The sequence below is a fragment of the Muntiacus reevesi genome, chromosome 21 (genome assembly GCF_963930625.1).
Source record: "Muntiacus reevesi chromosome 21, mMunRee1.1, whole genome shotgun sequence".
Classification (NCBI taxonomy): Eukaryota; Metazoa; Chordata; class Mammalia; order Artiodactyla; family Cervidae; genus Muntiacus; species Muntiacus reevesi.
Window position 1 is genome coordinate 48538256 of NC_089269.1, and position 21097 is coordinate 48559352.

A 21097-nucleotide genomic window follows, 5' to 3' on the forward strand; every position below is an offset into this window, starting at 1 on the left:
AGCATGCATAGAGTACGAATGGGGGTTACAAGTCAAGTTGGGGTGGGGTGAGAACTGGGGAGTGGAGTGACCCAGGAGATGATGTAATCCATTACATCAAAGGCATGGACTTGAGACTCCCTTGTTTCAATGACAGTAAAAACAGTTCATCGAATTCTTCCCAAGTTTGAGAAGATTTGCTCAGAATTCATGTAGTCTGGATCCCTGTCTCAGCAAAATCTTGGGTCTCATGTGCAATATTACTGCCCATAAGCAGGTAACCCAATTTCCCTGGGATGATAAAGCTACTCCTTTAAAAAAAAATTACTATTTACTAAAGTATAACATTGGAAGGACCGATGCTGAAGCTCCAATACTTTGGCCACCTGATGCAAGGAACTGACTCACTGGAAAAGACCCTGATGCTGGGAAAGACTGAAGGCAAAAGGAGAAGAGGGCAGCAGAGGATGAGGTGGTTGGATGGCATCACTGACTCAATGGACATGAGTTGGAGCAAACTCCAGGAAACGGTGAAGGACAGGGAAGCCTGGTGTGCTGTAGTCCATGGGGTTGCAAAAGGTTGGACATGACTGAGCGACTCAACAACAACAAACCCACATGCAGAAACATGCACATATCTTCACGTAGGACTTGAAGAATTTTCACAAACTGAGCGCAAAACCTACGTCAAGAAACAGAACAGAAGTTCCATCACACTCCATTCCCACCACTCCCTCTCCCCCAGGAACTTCCGTCTAACCGATGATGACACAGATTTGTTTTACACCTGATGTAAATGGAATCACGCAGCAAATTCTTGCACGCCAAGTCATCCATAGTGTGTGTGACTGTGTAGATCCTTCACCTCATTGCTGGGCAGTATTCCATTGGGTGAATACACTACATATTACACATCCACTGTTGATGGACATTTCTGGAGTTTCCAGTAGGAAGCCCTTAAGTGTAATACTGATCTGAACTTCTGGTTCATGGCTTTTGGTGGTCATATGCAAGCCTTACTGTTATGTTTACAACAAGGGGTGGAATTATTGGGTCACACACACACCCTATAACTAGCAATTCTACTCCTAAAAAAATGTCTAATTAAACACAGAGATGAAATAAAATCAAATTATTAATAATGATACATATTTAGTACGGTCAGGAAAAGGAAGGATTTTGTATTCATTGAGATGAACTGTATATATTAAGCATTCAAAGTTTTGTGCTGTTGAAGGGTATTTGCATATTAGAGTATAGTAAAACAGTCTATAATTCCAACTGAGAATGTATAATTTGGTAACTGATTTTACATTTTGAATTTGAGTAGAAAGTTACTAGAGTTACTAGGGTTAAGTTGGCAAACAATATTCATTTCTAAGAGAATTCATTATGAGAAGTTTGATTTATTAGATTTTTGAGAGTTGTTTAAATATCTGGGGAGGTTTTACTTTTTAGTTTGGAAAATCTAATCTAGTAATTTTATAAATTCAGTTTAAATTGCTTAAGAGAATTTAACTAACTAAATTCATCAATCATACTGATTGCCTAAAGTACTTAAGTTTCCACAATTGGAGTTGATAAAAACATATAGACAGAAAGACAAACAACCCAATCAAAAAATGAGCAGAAGACCTGAAGAGACATTTCTCCAAAGAAGACATACAGATGGCCAACAAACACATGAAAAAATGCTCAACATCTCCCACTATTAGACAGATGCAAATTAAAACTACAATGAGGTATCACCTCACACTGGTCAGAATGTCCATCATGAAAAAATCTACAAACAATAAATGCTGGACAGGGTGTGGAGAAAAGGGAACCACAGTTGGTGAGAATGTAAACTGATAAAACCACTATGGAGAATAGTTCCCTGGTGTCTCAGTTGGTAAATAATCCTTCTTCAATGTGGGAGACCTGGGTTCAATCCCTGGGTTGGGAAGATCCCCTGGAGGAGGGCATGGCAACCCACTCCAGTATTCTTGCCTGGGAAATCCCATGGACAGAGGAGTCTGGCAGGCTAGAGTTCATGGGGTCACACGACTGATCAACTCAGCGCACACACACAATGGGGATTTCTTAAAATCTAACTAGGAGGTGGCTAGTGGTAAAGAACCTGTCTGCCAATGCAGGAGTCATAAGAGACGGGTTTGATTGGGAAGATCCCCTGGAGCAGGGCATGGCAACTCACTCCAGTATTCCTGCCTGGAGAATCCCATGGACAGAGGAGCCTGGCGGGCTACAGTTCGTAGGATAGCAAAGAGTCAGACAGGACTGAGGTGACTTAGCATGCATGCATGACCCAGCAATCCCACTGCTGGGCACATAGTCTGAGAAAACTGCAATTGAAAGAGACACGTGCATCCCAATGTTCATCGCAGCACTGTTTACAATAGCCAGGATGTGGGAGCAACCTAGATGCCCATCGGCAGAAGAATGGATGGGGAAACAGTGGTACATATGCACAGTGGAATATTACTCAGCCATGAAAAGGAGCGGATGTGAGTCAGTTATGGTGAGGTGGATGGACCTATGAACCTTTCCACCTGTTACACAGAGTGAAATAAGTCAGAGAAAAACAAATATTGTGTAATAACACATACACATGGGATGGAGAAAAATGGCACTGTTACAAGTTAATAAAAGTAACTGTTTAATTAAAAAATTTTAGGGGCGTCTCTGGTGATCCTGTGGGCTTCCCTTTTAGCTGAGTTGGTAAGGAATCTGCCTGCAGCACAGGAGACCTGGTTTCAATCCCTGGGTTGGGAAGTTCCCTTGGAGAAGGAAATGGCAACCCACTGCAGTATCCTCGCCTGGAAAATCTCATGGACAGAGGAGCCTGGTGGGCTGCAGTCCATGGACTCGCAAAGAGTCGGTCACGATTGAATGACTAACACTTACTTACTTCCTGGTGATCCCGTGGTAAAGACTCCATGCTTCCAATGCAGGGGACACGGGTACAATCAGGAAACTCAGATCCTGGTGATGAGGGTGAAAGAGGTGAGTGAAAAAGCTGGCTTGAAATTCAACATTCAAAAAACTAAGATCATGGCATCCGGTCCCATCATTTTACGGCAAATGGAATGCGAAAAAGTGGAAGCAGTGACAGATTTATTTTCTTGGGTCCAAAATCACTTGGACAGTGACTGCTTTTTCCAAAAGCAAAAGACACTTGCTCCTTGGAAGAAAAGCTATGACAAACCTAGATAGCATATTAAAAAGGAGAGACATCACTGTGTTGACAAAGGTCCACATAGTCAAAGCTGTGGCTTTTCCAGTGATCATGTATGGATGAGAGTTGGACCATAAAGAAGGCTGAGCACTGAAGTGATGTTCTTGAATTGTGGTGCTGGAGAAGCCTCTTGAGAGTCCCTTGGATTGCAACGAGATCAAACCAGTCAATCCTAAAGGAACACAACCCTGAATATTCTTTGGAAGGACTGATGCTGAAGTTGAAGATCTAATACTCTGGCCACCTGATGCCAAGAGGCAACTCACTGGAAAAGATTCTGATACTGGGAAAGACTGAAGGCAAAAGGAGAAGAGGGCGGAAGAGGATGAGATGGTTGGATGACATCACCAACTCAATTGCATCAATCTGAGCAAACTCTGGGAGATAGTGGAGGACAGAGGAGCCTGGCATGCTGCAGTCCATGGGGTTGCAAAGAGTCGGACCCAACTTGGGGACTGAACAACAACAGCAGTATATTAACATATATTCCCTATTGGTTCTTACTGGTTCTGTTTCTCTGGGTGCCGCGTAGCAAACAGTCAGGAGATTTCTATAATGACAAGGAAGCAGGGAAGGACAGATCCTGGGGAGACTACCACAAAAAAGGACTTATAAAGTCCAGGAAGAGCAAAAAGTTGTACAAAAAAGGAAATGTAGCCATGGTATTCTACTTGGCCCCCCAGTGACTGATATTTCATTTGATCATAATAGGTAAGCTCTGGGGGCTTCCTTGGCTGTCCAGTGTTTACGACTCCTCGCTGTTATTTGTCAGGAAACAACAATTATCCTTCAGTAATTATCCTTCAACAATTATCCTTCAGTAAAGCAATTATCCTTTAGTTAAAAAAAAAAAAAGACTCCTCACTGTTAATGCAGAGGCAATAAGTTCAATCTGTTCAATAAGTTCAATCAGGGAGCTGGGATCCCACATGTTATGTGGTGAGGCTAAATTAATAATAATAATAAAAGTAAACTCTGAAATATTGGTTTAACTGAAAATCATCATATAGCTTGTGGGAGGGGAAGAGGAAGTAAATGAGGGACAACGGGAGGCTTTATGGTTCACAGTGAGCTTGTGTAGGACCTACTATAGAAGGAAAGTTTGTGTCCACCCCCCCAACCAAACTCACATGTTGAAATCCTACCCCTCATGTGATGCTATTACATGGGGGTGATTAGGTCATGAGGGTGGGGCCCTCATGAATAAGATTAGCGCCCTCGGGCTGTTATCAGAGACCCAGACAGCTGCCTAGTCCCTCCTGCAGTGAGAGGTTACAGTGAACTGAACCAGAGAGTGGGTCCCCACCAGACACTGCGTCTGCTGGTGCCTTGATCTTGGACCTTCCAGCTTCCAGGGTTTTGAGAGGTGAATGTCTTTCGTTTGTAAGCCACCCAGTCTGTGCTGTATTGTTATGGCAGCCCTACGGGACGAAGACAGACTCAATAGACAAGGTCCACAGTGCTGAATGAAGAAGCAGCTGTGTTTGAAGTATTCTTAGATGAAATGATACGATGTCTTGGGGCCAGTGGTGGGAGGAAGTGGAGGGACAGGGTACGGAATTATAGGTGAAACGAGACTGTTCATGAGTTGATCGTGGCTGAAACGGGGTGAGTGGTGTATGTGGTTTATTTTAACGTTCTCCCTACTTTCATATGTTGATGAACCTATTTGCGGGGCAGCTGTGGAGACGCAGACATAGAGAACAGCCTGGTGGACGCAGGTGGGGAAGGAGAGGGTTGGATGAGCTGAGAGAGTAGCACTGAAGCATGTGCATGACCGTATGTGAAATTAGACAGCCAGTGGGAATTCACTGTGAATGATGCAGGGAGCTCAGGTCTGGTGCTCTGATGACCTAGACAGGTGGGATGGAGTGGGAGGGAGGCTCTTGAGGGAGGGGACATACGTATATCTATGGCTGGTTTATGTTGATTTATAGCAGAAACCAACACAATATTGTAAAGTAGTTATCCTCCAATTAAAAATAAACAAATAGTGATAAAAAAAGAAATAGCAGTTTTCAGTGCCTACCAGGGGAATCAGTTGAAGTTTAGAGACAAATGCTCAGGAACAGGAAGGAATGGGACCAGTAACTGCTGTTTTGGTAGGAACTTGGCTGTGAACAAGACTGTTGCTGCTGCTCAATCACCAAGTCTGGTCCAGCCCTCTGCGACCCCGTGGACCGCATCACGCCAGGCTCCCTGCCCCTCACCTTCTCCCGGAGCCTGCTCAAACTCATGTCCATCGAGTCAGTGATGCCATCCAACCATCTCAGCCTCTGTCGTCCCCTCCCCCTCCTGCCTTCAATCTTTCCCAGCATCAGGGCCTTTTCCAATGTGTCAGTTCTTCACATCAGGTGGCCAAAGGATTGGAGTTTCAGTTTCAGCATCAGTCCTTCCAATGAATATTCAGGACTGATTCCCTTCAAGATTGACTGCTTCGATTTCCTTGCTGTCCATATTTTTAAAAATTATTATTATTAAAGAATAGTGATGAGGCATTTTTCAAATCTAGAATAACGCTGGATGAAAAACATGGAAATCAGACTCTGAATTGTTATAACAAAGCACTTTCTAGCAATGAAAACGTCCAGAATTATATGGACTGGGTCATAGGATGATTTAAGGAGGACAAGAGGATCACATATCAGTGATGTCATCAAAGGTGGTTCTGTGCTGGAGAGAAGTTAGAGGAGATGATTTCCAACCAAGCAGGATGTCCAGGTACATTGGAATTAGAAATAGAAATAGAGGACACCCGGTACATTGGAATTTCAGACAAACAATAAAGTCATCTTAAGTGTGAGTATGTCCCTTGGTGAAGACCTTATAAGCTGGGACATAGTTATACTGGGTTGGTCAAAAAGTTTCTTTGTGTTTTTCCATAAGATTTTACTATTAATGCAAGCTAAGAAATTTGTCATATATCTTAATTCAAATTTTACTGGTTGTCTTGTATTTTATCTGGCAATCCTATTTTTAAGATACCTAACTAAGCTAATATCTTATTTTCATCTAAGAGGGGAGGGCTTATCTTTGTTCAAATGTGTAAGTTCAAAAGAAATGTTAGCATTCTTCTCTCGCTAAAACTAACTGATTAGAGTGAGTGATTAAGGTGAAGGAAACAAGAGGTTGAATAAAATGGCAGCTTGAAGCATATTTCTGGGTTCTATTCTCAAAACTCAAAGAGGACCTGAGATTGGCTATTTAGACATCCGTTGCTGAGTATAATCTGTATTGAGCCTGTATTTTCTTGCTTCATTCTTACTTTTCTTGTTTAATGTGAAGGTAATGCAGAGTTGATTTGGAAAAACTGGAATTCACAGGAGCATTCACTACAGCATCACTAGGAAGCACGTGGATGTGAGGAATGAGGCTCTGCCGACACATTCCATCCACCCACACTCGGGAACAGAGGGAATCATATTCAAGTTCCATGTCTTAGATGCTTTGATTCATCCAGAGTGAGTCAAAGAGGCCTCCCTGGAGGAGGCAGCATGGAAGCTGGATCTCTAAGAGGGTTTTCCACATGAAGAGGGGAAGAGGAAGAGGGCTTTCCACAAGGAGGAGAGAGCTGGAGGAAAAACAGAGTTGCAGAGTGGGGGATACAGACACCTTGGAAAGATGTTATAGCACCGGATGAGGGGACAGAGGTGCGCAGCACAAGTCTGGAGATGGTGAAGGATCTTAGGGACCTTCAGTGAGATTGGGATTTAGTCCTGTAGGCACTGGACTGCAGTCTGTAAAGATGTACATGAAGATGATACCAGCTACCAATCCGTTGTCTTTTCTGCTGTTTCCCCAAAGGAGTCACTTATTCTCAAAAACATGCACACAGAGGGATTTCCTTGGTGATCCAATGGCTCAGACTCTGAGCTCCCAATGCAGGGGGCCTGGGTTCAATTCCTGGTCAAGGAACTGATCCCACATGCTGCAACTAAGAGTTCTCAAGCCATTCAACAAAGAGATCCTGCACGCGGCAATGAAGATTGAAGATTCCTGGGCCGCAACTAAGACTTGGCACAGACAAATAAAAAAATAATAGATATTAAAAAAAAATGAACACAAGAGAATTGGAGGGTACTAGAGAGTCCCATGGACTGCAAGGAGATCCAACCAGTCCATCCTGAAGGAGATCAGTCCTGGGTGTTCATTGGAAGGACTGATGCTGAAGCTGAAACTCCAATACTTTGGCCACCTCATAAGAAGAGTTGACTCGTTGGAAAAGGCCCTGATGCTGGGAGGGATTGAGGGCAGGAGGAGAAGGGGACGACAGAGGATGAGATGGCTGGATGGCATCACCAACTCAATGGGCATGAGTTTGAGTAAACTCCAGGACTTGGTGATGGACAGGGAGGCCTGGCGTGCTGCAATTCATGGGGTCGCAAAGAGTCTGACATGACTGAGAAACTGAACTGAACTGAACTGAGAGTGGGAAACATCCCTTAAAATCCAAATCAGCTAAATGAGGAAATGGCCACAGAGAGACGTCAGAGAGCTGGTCAGTAGTGGCAATGGGTGGAGCCGGGTCTCTTGATTCCTTTTCCAAACTGTTTCCTCAAATGGGGATGTAGGCTGTAGACGCAGGGAAGGGGACACCTTTCTCATTGTATTCCTAGGAGACACGTGGTCTAGGGGGCACCAATCTCTATAAAATGCAATGGAAATGGGGCCTCCTGGAGCTGGGTAAGGGACCTGTACCCAGTACGGAGTTCAAGCCATCCCCTAGGCATAATTATAAGAACACGGTTCTGAGAGGCGGGCCCAGTGGGCGATGTAGGCTGTGACTGTGAAAACGTGATTTATCCACATGCAGCCAGGCGGCTCATGGGGCACTCAACCCCGATCCTGGCCTCATTAACTCTGCCTTCCCCCCTTCACTTTCCCTAGTGAAAGCTCTGAGCGGGAGTCACGTGCCCCTCAGAGGGTATCGTGGTTAACAAGCCTGATCAAGTTTGCAGAGGAGGGTCTCCCCGTGACCTGACCGTCATTTCGCACGCGGTGGCCAACTCCTTTCCGCCCCCCGACTTCTCAGCTCAGCCTTGTGGAAACGAAACACAGCTGTCAGCTTCCAGGAGCCTCACCGTTGCCATGGGTTACATGCATTCAAAACTGAGGATGGAACCAAAACAGGCCTTTAAATATCAGCCCTCAACGGGGAGCTAAAAGAAGCGCTCCAACACCTTTAAAGAAATCAGGTGACATCATGATGAAGACGCTGCCTGGAGCCTGGATGTGTCAACAGCTGCTAAAAATACCCTCTCTCCAAGGCGCTTGCAAGTCACGGTAAATACTCAGGGACAGGAGAGAGGATGTCTGTAACTTCAGCCCCCTGCTTGCTAGCCAACCCGGTCCCTGCTGACCACATGCGGTCGCCAGCCCGTGAAACTGGGCATGCGTGAATGAAAATATGCCGTGAGGAAACTGGCTAGAATCGGTGGGTAGAGGCACAAATGTTTGATACCTCCCCTCATATATCAAAATTAACTCCAGAAAGATGAAACAAAAGCAAGAACAAATACGACCTTCTGATGACCCCTAAGTGTCAAAGAATACGAACAACAGGAGAAATCACAAAGAAAAGGAGAGCTTTTATTTTTTAAAAAAAGTAAACACTTTAGTTTTTTTTCTGAAAAATATTAATTTTAAAAAGGAAAAGAACTTATATTCATGCCAGATACTCTGCTAGGTACTTTTACAAACCTTTTTTTTTTCTTTTAAGAAATGTATTTTTTGTTTGTTTGTTTTTTTAACATTATTTTTTTTTATTAGTTGGAGGCTAATTACTTCACAAGAGAAATGTATTTTTATTTAGATATAAATGGAAACTTTCTGGTGGTCCAGTGGTTAGGACTGTGTATTTTCATCGCCAGGGACCTGGGTTCAATCTCTGATGGGGGAACTAAGATCCTGCAAGCTATGTAGTGTGGCCAAAAAAAAAAAAAAAAGGTATAATTGGCATATAATATTGTGCAGATTTAAGGTAAAGTATTGATATGATATATTGCAATATTATCACCATCATAGTGTTAGCTAACACTTCTATCATGTCACATAATTATTTTGGTTTTTTGTGATGAGAATAATTAGGTTCTATTTTCTTAGCAACTTTGAAGCTTATAATACAGTCTTGTGGGCTCTGATCACTGTGCTGTGGATTAGTGCTTATTTATCTACTAGTTGCAAGTTTGTAATAAGCTTTAGTGTTAAAAAAAAAAAATCACACGGACTTCTCTGATGGTCCAGTGGTTAAGAATCTGCGTACCAATACACAGGACACCAGTTCAGTCCCTGGTCCAGGAAGATTCCGCATTCCACATGCCACAATTACTGAGGTCATGTGCTGCAATGAAGACCCAGTGCAGTCAAAAATAAATAAAGTAAATAAAAATTACTTGTGTAAAAAAATGCATATAAGTAAATTTTAAAACCACATAAAATGGGAAATTATTTTCCATAATGATTATATTTAAATACACCCAAAATATGGATAATATGTTAATACTCCAATAATAGAATGACAATTTTCAGAAGAAATACAGATGGTTGATAAACATTAAAGTGTTCATTCTCACTAGTAATCAAAGAAAAACAAATTAAAACCACCATTAAATGTTTTAAAGTGAGTCACATTCAGGCAAGTTTTAGGGCTTCCCAGGTGGTGCTAATGGTAAAGAACCCGCCTGCCAATGCAGGAGACTTAAGGGATGCAGGCTCGATCCCTGGGTCAGGAAAACTCCTTGAGGGAAGGCATAGCAAGCCACTCGGAATCCTTGCCTGGAGAATCCCATGGACAGAGGAGCCTGGAGGACTGCAGTCCACGGGGTCGCAAAGAGTCGGACATGCCTGAGCGACTGAGCATGCAGCAGGCAAGGCAGAGTTTCACACCTGTTCGCTACAATTCAAGTCAGCGAAGTTTTGTTTTTCGATGGTAATCATGCATAGCTGATGGGAAGGTAAACAGAGAAAAGTTCTCCGGAAACCAGCTTGTAATGTACATGGAGTCTAAAAGATTATAAAAATGTTCTACTCTTTGACCTGGGAATTACACTTCTGTGGAAATGAGCAGACCAGCTTATGTGCAAGGATACCCATAAGTCCAGCACTCATAATAGAAAATAGCTGAAGCAGCTCAAATATGCAAATACACTATGGTACAATCATGGAGAAGAAAAAAAATGTACTGTAAGCAAAAATACACCCTGAACTTCAAAGACAGTACGAGGAAAGAACGCAAAATAACACATAAATACTTCTAGATTGATTTCATGCAGTAGTCAATATGTTAAAGCTAAATATTGGGTTGGATAAAATATAGTATTATATAATGGGTTGTATAAATTGGGTTTAATAAAAGATTTTAAAATTAATTTCACCAAATTCTTTTTACATTGCTTTTTCTTTTTAGATTGTTTTTTTTTTTTTTTCAAGCCACATATCATGTGGCTTGTAGGATCTTAGTTCCCGGACCAAGTACTGAACCTGGGCCCCATTAGTGAAAGTGCCAAGTCTTAATCACTGGACCATCGGGAAAATTCCCTCTTTTTGCTTTTTTAACGTGGCTATTAGGAAAATTAAGATCATTATACATGTGTATTTAGATTCATGCTCACATGTGTGGGTTGCATTGTATTTCTATAACAGTGCTTCGGAGCAGGGCTGTGAGTCCTTCCAGGAAATTGTCCTAACCTCTCTTCCACCCCAGTTTCTGCTTCCCACTCTAAACTTCCCCTTTTTCTTTTCCTACATTTTATACTCTTTCAAAAAGGGATTACATTTTATATTTTTTCAACCAGCTTACTTCTACTATTAGACAGGAAGAATAATAGCAAACATTTTTTAGAAGGCTCGTTAAATGCCAAGCACCTTACCTTCTTATGTCATATAATGACCCCTTCCTCCAATATGCAATAAGGTAGGTATCGCTATTGGCACAGAGAGGTTAAGCTACATGCGTAAGGCCACACAGCTATTAAATACAGAAACCAGGATTCAACCCCCTGGTAAGGGCTTCCCTCAAGCTCAGCGAGTAAAGAATCTTCCTGCAATGCAGGAGGCCTGAGTTCAATTCCTAGATTGGGAAGATCCCCTAGAGAAGGAAATGGCAACCAATGCCAGTATTCTTGCCTGGAGAATCCCCTGGGTAGAGAAGCCTGGCAGGCTACAGTCCATGGAGTCTCAAGAATCAGACACAGCTTAGCGATTAAACCACCACCAGCCTATCTTTCAAGCCCGTCTGTTCCACGCTGCATAACAAAAAATGGGAGATTGGGAAATCTGAATAGAAAGCTCTTTGGAAAAACTGATTGTGTTTCCCTATTTGTACTGCCAGCTAGTCCTGGAGGAGATGTTGCTCTAGCTTAAAAACTTGGTCAGCTTCTAAAATGAATCCATCAGTCCCGTGGACGACACTGTGTCAGCCCCAAACTGGTGTATGAAGCCCTAACTCCCAGTGTGGTGGTATTTGGATGCAGGGCATTTGTGAACTGATGAGATTTAGACGAGGTCATAAGAGGGCAGAGGAGGAGATGGTTGGATGGCATCACTGACTCAGTGGACAGGAGTTTGCCAAACTCTGGGAGACAGTGAAGGACAGGGAAGCCAGGCATGTTGCAGTCCATGGGGCTGCAAAGAGTCGGACGTGACTCAGCAGGAGAGGGTGGGGCCCCATGATGGGATTAGTGTCCTTACAGCTATATGGAGAGCTAGCTCTCTCTCCCCCACGGGAGCACATGGCCAGAAGGCAGAGGTCTGCAAGCCAGGACGAGGCCCCCACCAAGAATCCAGACCCGGCTCCAGCCCCCAGAGCCGTGAGCAGGGAAGCTCCTGCTGCTCAAGCTGTCTGTGGGGTTCTGTTGTTGTTCGAGACGAGGACAGCTGGACTTCTGAGTCCTGAGTCTGCTCCTAGGAGGCCACTTTGTGAACTTCCTCTTCATTAGGAGCTTTGGACGATGTGAACCAGCCGGGAGGAACGGGCAAAAGAGGACGTAGAGATTTCAAGCAGAAGAAGACAAAGGAATGACCTAGCTGGGCAGAAATGCTGGGCTGAAAACTGTTGACTATAGAGAGGTCCCTAGTGGTCCCCAGGGATTAGGACTCGGCGCCTTCCCTGCCGTGGCCCAAATTTCAATCCTTGTTCGGGGAAACTCAGATCCCACAAGCCATGCAGAGAGGCCAAAAAGAAAAATGACTGTCTAAAGCAAAAACAATGCTAATAGTTGTGGGCACATATAGGGGTAAAATATAGCACAGCGATGAGCACAAGGATTGGCGAGAACATAGACAGGTTAGAAGTAAAAGGGTGAAAAATATACATCATGAAAATACCGGGGAAGGGATAGTTAGGGACTCTGGGAAGGTCATGTACACACTGCTATATTTACATAGATAACCAGCAAAAACCTACTGTATAGCCCATGGGACTCCGCTCAAGGTTACGTGTCAGCCTGGATGGGGCGGGGTTTGGAGGAGAATGGATGCATCTATGTGTGTGGCTGAGTCCCTTCACTGTCCGCCTGAAACTATCACAACTTTGTTAACCAGCCACACCCCAATACAAAACACTTTTGCTGTTAAAAAAAATTAAAAAACAAAGTGAAATATATATATATATATATATATCATGAAAATACTAATCATAAGAAAACTAGAGCATCTATATCAATTTCAGACAAAATAGATTTCAGCCTCAATAAGTTTAAAAGGATTGAAATTACACAAAGTATGACCTCTGACCACAATGAAATTAAATTATAAACCAATACCAGAAATATACTTGAGGAATTCCCAAATATTTGGAATTTAAATAATACACTTCTAAATAACTCATGGAGAAAAGAAGTTCTCTGGCCTGGTCCTGCATACCACACCGGTGGGCCAAGAAGTAAATAAATAAAGCAACAAATAAAATGCTTCCAAAAAATGATCAAACTTCAGGAGGTTGTGGGAAGCACCAAAGGTGTAGCTGGCTGAACAGAAGTGCAGGTGGCTTTATGGCTGGCGTCTGATGAGTGGGGACAATTCTGCAACGGACTTTGGTCTTAACTCATGGCATCTGTGCTCACCCCAGGCAGGCAGTGTCAGAACTGAGGACACCAGTTGTTATCAGAGCACTGGTGTTGGAACATGTCAGCTAAGGCCCCAGACATCACAGAGCAAAGACTAGCAGTCCCCAGGCAGCTTTTTCCAAATCCTGACCCAGTGAGTCTGCGAGCTTAATAAAGTGACTTTTATGTCACTTTGGGTTGGTTTATTTCACAGTCATAGATAAATGGACCCATGGGGTCCACCTTGAGAGCTGTAAGGGCCAGAGATCACATACAGAAATCACCTCATTTGGGGCCTGACACAACAAATGTCTGAAACGGGAACTCTCACCCTGATCATTTTAACAAGTGAGAGACCAGTGGGAATTCCCCGGCAGTTCAGTTGTTGGGACTTGGCATTTTCACTGCCAGGGGCCCAGGTTCGATTCCAGGTCAGGGAACTAGAACCCCACAGCCAAAAAATAAATAGAGAGGACTGTACCCAACTAGCTATATTTTTGTGGCTCAGTGGTAAAGAAGCCTGCCAATGCAGGAGACACAGGTTCCATCTCTGGGTGGGGAAGATCCCCTGGAGAAGGAAATAGCAACCCACTCCAGTATTCTTGCCTGGGAAATCCCATGGACAGAGGACCCTGGCAGGCTACAGTCCATGGGATCACAAAAGAGTTGGACATGACTTAGCGACTAAACACCAAAGCTCTTTTTCGCCCCGCCAGTCTTGACCCCTCTCTCCACTAGCCGCTGCCCTTCAGGAAATCTGAAAGTCAACCCCATGTAGCAAAGATCCTCCTCCACAAGCCCCAGTCACATTGTTCTACCTGGAAGTGATGAGCGTGCCAGCGTAGGGTCCAGAGCCAGCGCCCTTTGGCCTGCCTCTTTCATCTTTTGCCTTTCAGAAGCCAAGCTCCATTTTGATCTGAGACTGACCCTAACATTATTCTGCGGGCTCCTCTGTGTATCTAGGCTCATCAGAGTCCTGTGGAGTTGGGGGAGTGGTGACGGTCAGGTGAGGAACCCACTAAGCCCATTAGGAATGTAAACAGCTTATCTGTTAATTCCCAGTCCCCTTGCCATGGCCAGTGGAATCTTGCCAAGGAAGCACATTACTCCTATGTGTTCTAACTTGCCACGGACACAGAACAAAGGTTCTCCGCCTTCTCGCTGAGGCTATTAGGTAGACAAGACCCCACCCACTCACTCTCCCTGAGTGTCTGCTGCCAAACGGCTCTCCCCGCCTCCCTCCCTCTGATGCTTTTTCTCTTTACACCGAATCATGAAACAATTGCAGTCACAAAGACCTGGATTCCAAGATGGAACAAGCCAAAGTTCATAACCACAGGAATGACCTATAGCTTGAGATGATCACAGTCTTCAGATGAATACAGCGAGGAGCTTCCTCTGACGTTCAAGCTCACGGCCATCGTGGGAAAGTTGTCTAGTGTGCCTTAGGGCTAGGCAAGTAAGTGAGGGCTGGGCTTGGCAGAGGAAAAGCCGGGGGCTGCCCCACGTTGCACGTGCTAAGTTCCTCAGTCGTGTCCGACTCAGCAATGCCATGGATTGTAGACTGCCAGGCTCCTCCGTCCATGGGATGCTCCAGGCAAGAGTACTGGAGTGGGTTGCCATTTTCTACTCCAGGGGGTCTTCCCGACCCAGGAATCGAAGCTGCATCTCTTATGCCTTCTGCACTGGCAGGCAGAAAGATATGTTCCATGATCCATACAGAAATGCTGAAAGGGCTTCGCTAGTCGCTTAGACAGTAAAGAATCTGCCTGCAGTGCGGGAGACCCAGGTTCGATCCCTGGGTAGAGAAGATCCTCTGGAGAAGGAAATGGCACCCCACTCCAGTATTCTTGCCTGGAGAATTCCATGGACGGAGGAGCCTGGCGGGCTGCAGTCCCTGGGATTGCAGAGCCAATTGAGCAGCTAATCCTTTCAAGCACGTGGCGGGACGGGGAGCGCTTTCACATGTGTCCACCAGGGGTCAGCACTGAGTAAGCGCCTGCCAGGCGCCAGGCACAGTTCTGAGAATTGCATCTGCACTAAGTAATTTTTTTCTCCAAAACAACCATGTGCGGTAAATACCCTCATGGTTTTCATTCTATGGATGAACAAATAGAGGCTTGAGGGATTACTCCAGGGCCACTGAGTCAAACAAGACAAAACTAGGATTTGCACCTAGACCGTTCAATATGGCATCTATTTCTGCTTTATTGACTATGCCAAAGTCTTTGACTGTGTGGATCACAACTAACTGTAGAAAAGTCTGAAGGAGATGGGAATACCAGACCACCTGACCTGACTCTTGAGAAATCTGTATGCATGTCAGGAAGCAACGTTAGAACTGGACATGAAACAACAGACTGGTTCCAAATAGGGAAAGGAGTGCATCAAGGCTGTATATTGTTACCCTGCTTATTTAACTTATGTGCAGAGTACATCATGAGAAACGCTGGGCTGGAAGAAGCACAAGCTGGAATCAAAATTGCTGAGAGAAATATCAATAACCTCAGATATGCAGACGACACCACCCTTATGGCAGAAAGTGAAGAAGAACTAAAGAGCCTCTTGATGAAAGCGAAAGAGGAGAGTGAAAAAGTTGGCTTAAAGCTCAACATTCAGAAAACTAAGATCATGGCATCTGGTCCCATCACCTCATGGGAAATAGATGGGGAGACAGTGGAAACAGTGGCTGACTTAATTTTTCTGGGCTCCAAAATCACTGCAGGTGGTGATTGCAGCCATGAAATTAAAAGACGCTTAATCCTTGGAAAGAAAGTTATGACCAACCTGGACAGCACATTAAAAAGAAGAGACATTACTTTGCCAACAAAGGTCCATCTAGTTAGGCTATGGTGTTTCCAGTGGTCACATATGGATGTGAGAGTTGGACTATAAAGAAAGCTGAGCGCCGAAGAATTGATGCTTTTGAACTGTGGTGTTGGAGAAGACTCTTGAGAGTCCCTTGGACTGCAAGGAGATCCAACCAGTCAACCTAAAGGAAATCAGTCCTGCGTGTTCATTGGAAGGACTGATGCTGAGGCTGAAACTCCAATACTTTGGCCACCTGATGCAAAGACTTGACTCATTGGAAAAGACCCTGATGCTGGGAAAGATTGAGGGTAGGAGGAGAAGGGGATGAAAGAGGATGAGATGAATCAGTAGCATCACTGAATGGACATGGGTTTGGGTGGACTCTGGGAGTTGGTGATGGGCAGGGAGGGCTGGCGTGCTGCGGTCCATGGGGTTGCAAAGAGTCAGACATGGCTGAGCTGAACTGTTCAATATGAAAATCTAGGGACTTCCCTGTGGTCCAGTGGCTAAGACTCAGTGCTCCCAATGCAGGGGGTCCGGGTTCAATCCCTGGTCAGGGAACTAGATCCCACTTGCCACAACCAAGGCCTTGTTCACAAGAATCTGCTGCAACAAAGACCTGGAACAGGCAAATAAGTAAATATTAAAGAAAGAAAGTCTAACGTCCCAGTTACCAGCCTGTACCACATCCTCTGTTATAAATGCCAGACAGTGACCCTGCTGCCTGGGTACACAGAAAATAAAATGTGTTAAACACCACAAGCCTCGACTGAGACCCTCTTCCATATGGTGAACTGTGTCTTGTGCTGTGGAGCATGAAAAATCACCAAGCAACAAGAAAACAGCTCATTGTGTACAGAATGCTACAGTAAATCCCCGCTCCTGCCTTCACGGAGCTCTCAAGACGGTCAGCTGTAGGCATTCGGGACATCCTCTTCGCATGAACGTGAAACGTGCAAGCCGCTCAGTCGTGTCCGACTCTTTGTGACCCCGTGGACTATACAGTCCAGGGAATTCTCCAGGCCAGAACACTGGAGTGGGTAGCTGTTCCCTTCTCCAGCGGATCTTCCCAGCCCAGGGATTGCACCCAGGTCTCCCGCGTTGCAGGCGGATCCTTTGCCAGCTGGGCCACCGGGAAGCCCATATTAGACTGGGGTTGGTCCTTAATCCGGTGTGACTGATAACCCGATGGGAAGTACAGAAGAGACACGGAGACGGAGGCACATAGAAGGAAGACAGGACGTGAGGGTGGGGTAGAGACTGGAGTTGTGTTGCCGAAAACCAAGGAATGCCCAGGATTTCTGGCAATCACCATAAGCGACGAGAGAGGCGTGGAACAGAGGCTCCCTTGAGCCCTCAAGAAGGAATCAACTCTCCAAGTGACGCCTGGGTCCTCAACTTCAGCCTCCAGGAGTGGGCGGAGATACATTGCAGGTGCTAACAGCACCCAGCCCGAGGCATTCCCAGCATATGAAGGAGACATGGATGATAGGGTGAGAGCAGGCGTCGGGAGGGCGGGTGGGTGGGAGGAGGCGCTGGTCTCCCACGCGGGTTCTCGATTCTCACTGTCCACTCACACAGGGGTGCTCTCTGTCCCCCCAGCCAGGCTCAACCAGGTCCCCTTGAGCCTGCAGTTCACACCGAACTCGCCTAGAGACCTCAGTCTCCCTGGGACCCCCACTTCTGGGCTGGAGGCATCCCCACCCCCACTAGACCATGAGCTGCTGGTCCAGCCCCTCTGCTGTTGGAAGGGAGAGTGACTCGCGTCCCCTCTTACCCCATGATGCATTAGCTTCTGTACCTGGTCCAGCCCCTCAGCTATTGGAAGGGGGAGGGTGACCCGCGCCCCCTCTTACCCAGTGATGCTTCCTTCTTGTCCCGTCGTGCCGGCTTTTCCATCCTCGGGGTACCTGCATGTAGCGTCTCGTGCAGAATCCAGCCTCCAGAAAGGCCTGCGGAGTTGGACAGTCAAGCCTGAGCTGGGAACCTGGAACGGGGCAGAAGGTGTTGTAGGGTCGTCAAGGGCTTTGCAGTGGAGTGGACGTTCCATCTCTGCAGGAATCCTGAGAGAGCCGGGGCAGCCCCCTTCCTCACCCCTCTGCACAGGACGTTTATCTCGAGAGTGGGTGAGGGATGTGTGTGTGTGTGTGTGTGTGTGTGCACCCTCCTGTGTCTGATGAGGCTGTGAGCGGGGATGGGGGTGGACAGATGGCCAGCCTGCGGTGGAAGGCTGATGTCCCTCCCCATCCTTCAGGCCCCCGAAGGTTCCCAGGTGTGAGACTGGCTAAAATAGGCTGAGAAGCATTGGTTTTTTTTTTTTTTAAAAAGCCAAACTTTTAAAAATTTATTTTTAATTGGAGGATAACGGCTTTATTGTGTTGGTCTCCGCTGTAAAACAACATGAATCTACTACGCGTGCACATACATCCTTTCCGTCCCACCCCCACCCCCACCCCACCCTTTGAGGTCATCACAGAGCCCGAGCTGGGCTCCCACTAGCTGTCTCTTCTATACGTGGTCGCGAATATATGTCAGTGCTATTCTCTCTATTCGTCCCAGCCTCTCTTTCCCCTCACTGTGTCCACAAGTCCATTCTCCACATATTGTCTCCATTCCTGCCCTGCAAATAGGTTCATCAGTGTCATTTTTCTAGGTTCCATGCAAATGAAAGTTGTTCAGTCATGTCTGACTCTCTGCGACCCCATGGGCTGACTATACTGTCCATGGAGTTCTCCAGGCCAGAATACGGCAGTGGGTAGCCTTTCCCTTCTCCAGGGGATCTTCCCAACCTAGGGATTGGACCGAGATCTCCTGCATTGCAGGCAAATTATTTACCAGCTAAGCCTTGAGGGAAGCCCAAGAATACTGGAGTGGGTAGCCTGTCCTTTCTCCAGTGGATCTTCCCAACACAGGAATTGAACTGGGGTCTCCTGCATTGCAGGGGGATTTTTTACCAACTGAGCTATAGGGAAGCCCCGAGGTTCCATATATATGCATTAATATAGAATGTTTGTTTTTCTCTTTCTGACTTAGTTCACTCTGTATGACAGACTCTAGCTTCATCCACATCTCTACAACTGACTCAGTTTCACTCAAGACACGAGATTTAAGCAGCGGGCCTTCATAAGTCTGGAGAAGAAAAACTGGGATGTCAACGCTTAAGAGTAAGAAGAGAGAAGCAGAGATTAGCCAACAGCTGAGATGATACCTGGATTGAAGAAGGTGTTAAAGGAAAAATTATTCCAGTGAGGAAGACTATTCAAGACCGTCACCAGAGGGGACAGACATGGGGTTCACCTCCAAGTAAAACAAGGACAAAGGAGATTTATAGCCAAGAAGCCGGGAGACCAGGCCAGTACGTGGAAAATTACGCAGAGGAATCAGGGTGCGGGGACTCTTGCTAAACTGACCAGACAGGATTCTTGATAAAGGGAGCCAAGGACTTACACATCAAAATTTGGAGATGAGGAACTTGATCAGTTACGAAGGGTGAGAGATTCTCTATAAAGTGACTTAGTAGAAGTGAGAAGGTCAGAAAGAGAAGGACAAATACGATATGATACCACTCTTTATGTTGGTTCTACAGTCTGGCACAGTTAACCTCTCCATGAAACAGAAACAGGCTCACGGACGCAGAGCATCTGGTGGCTGCGAGGGGCAGGGAGGGGCAGGAGGGATGGCGTGAGATGGAGGGGCGAGCAGATGCGAGCTGCGGCTCGCAGGATGGACAAGCAAGGCCCTGCCATAGCGCAGGGAACCACACTCAACACCCTGTGACAAACCACACACACATGTGCGTGTGTGCAACTGAATCCCTCTGCTGTGCCGCAGAAACCAACATCGCGCTATAGATCAACTGCACTTCATCTAAGTAAAGGGACTTAGCAGCTCAGCTCAGTTCGGTCGCTCAGTCGTGTCCGACTCTTCGTGACCCCATGGACTGCAGCACTCCAGGCCTCCCTGTCCATCACCAACTCCCAGAGTTTACTCAAACCCGTGTCCATTGAGTCGGTGATGCCATCCAACCATCTCATCCTCTGTCGTCCCCTTCTCCTCCTGCCCCCAATCCCTCCCAGCATCAGGGTCTTTTCCAATGAGTCAAGACTTCGCATCAGGTGGCCAAAGTATTGGAGTTTCAGCTTCCGAATCAGTCCTTCCAATGAACATCCAGAACTGATCTCCTTCAGGATGGACTGGTTGGATCTCCTTGCAGTCCAAGGGACTCTCAAGAGTCTTCTCCAACACCACGGTTCAAAAGCATCAATTCTTTGCCACTCAGCCTTCTTTATGGTCCAACTCTCACATCCATACACGACTACTAGAAAAACCATAGCTTTGACAAGATGGACTTTTGTTGGCAGAGTAATTCTCTGCTTTTTAATATGCTGTCTAGGTTGGTCATAACTTTCCTTCCAAGGAGCAGGCTTAGTAGCATTCTTGCTAAAACCGAGGGGCGTGAGGGGCCCAAGGTAAATGCCTCGTTGAGAAGAGGGCTGAGAGAAACTTGTCCAAACTAATGGTTAAGGACAGCATTTTGTCAACACAGCCCCACTGAGAAGCACATAAAACTAGCAGTCCAGTGGTGAAGACTCTGCCTTCCAATGCAGGGGGTGCAGGTTTGATCCCTGGCCAGGGAACTAAGGCCCCACATGCTGTGGGGTATGGTCAAAAATTAAAAACAAAAATGCAGGGTGGGAACTAGAGGGTTAAATATGGGTAGAATGCAAATATAAACAGTGTTGTGTGATACCTGTAGTTATGTGTGATACTTAATACATATTTATAGATAATGTTTTATACATACTCTAATACTTGAGACAATTATTTTTCTTTGCTCTAAGTAGATTTGATTGATGATCAAGAAACCCAGGACTCAACTCAGCAGAAACCATATTTAAATTTTCAATCTCTTATTTCCTGAGAAGATAACATTTTGTTGAAGATTCCCTGGAGAAGCGAAAGGCCGCCCACTGCAGTATTCTGGCCTGGAGAAGTCCATGGGGTCTCAAAGAGTCAGACACAACTGAGT

General features: G+C 45.7%; 1 long non-coding RNA gene across 1 annotated transcript in view; it reads right to left on the reverse strand.

The window, feature by feature from the left end:
• Positions 1–17953: 17953 nt before the first annotated feature.
• The window catches only part of LOC136152469 (uncharacterized), a 62176-nt gene continuing 59032 nt past the window's right edge, over positions 17954–21097 (reverse strand). The window contains exon 3 of the long non-coding RNA XR_010660210.1: positions 17954–18055. This is a non-coding gene — a long non-coding RNA (uncharacterized lncRNA). The remainder of the gene's footprint in view (positions 18056–21097) is intronic.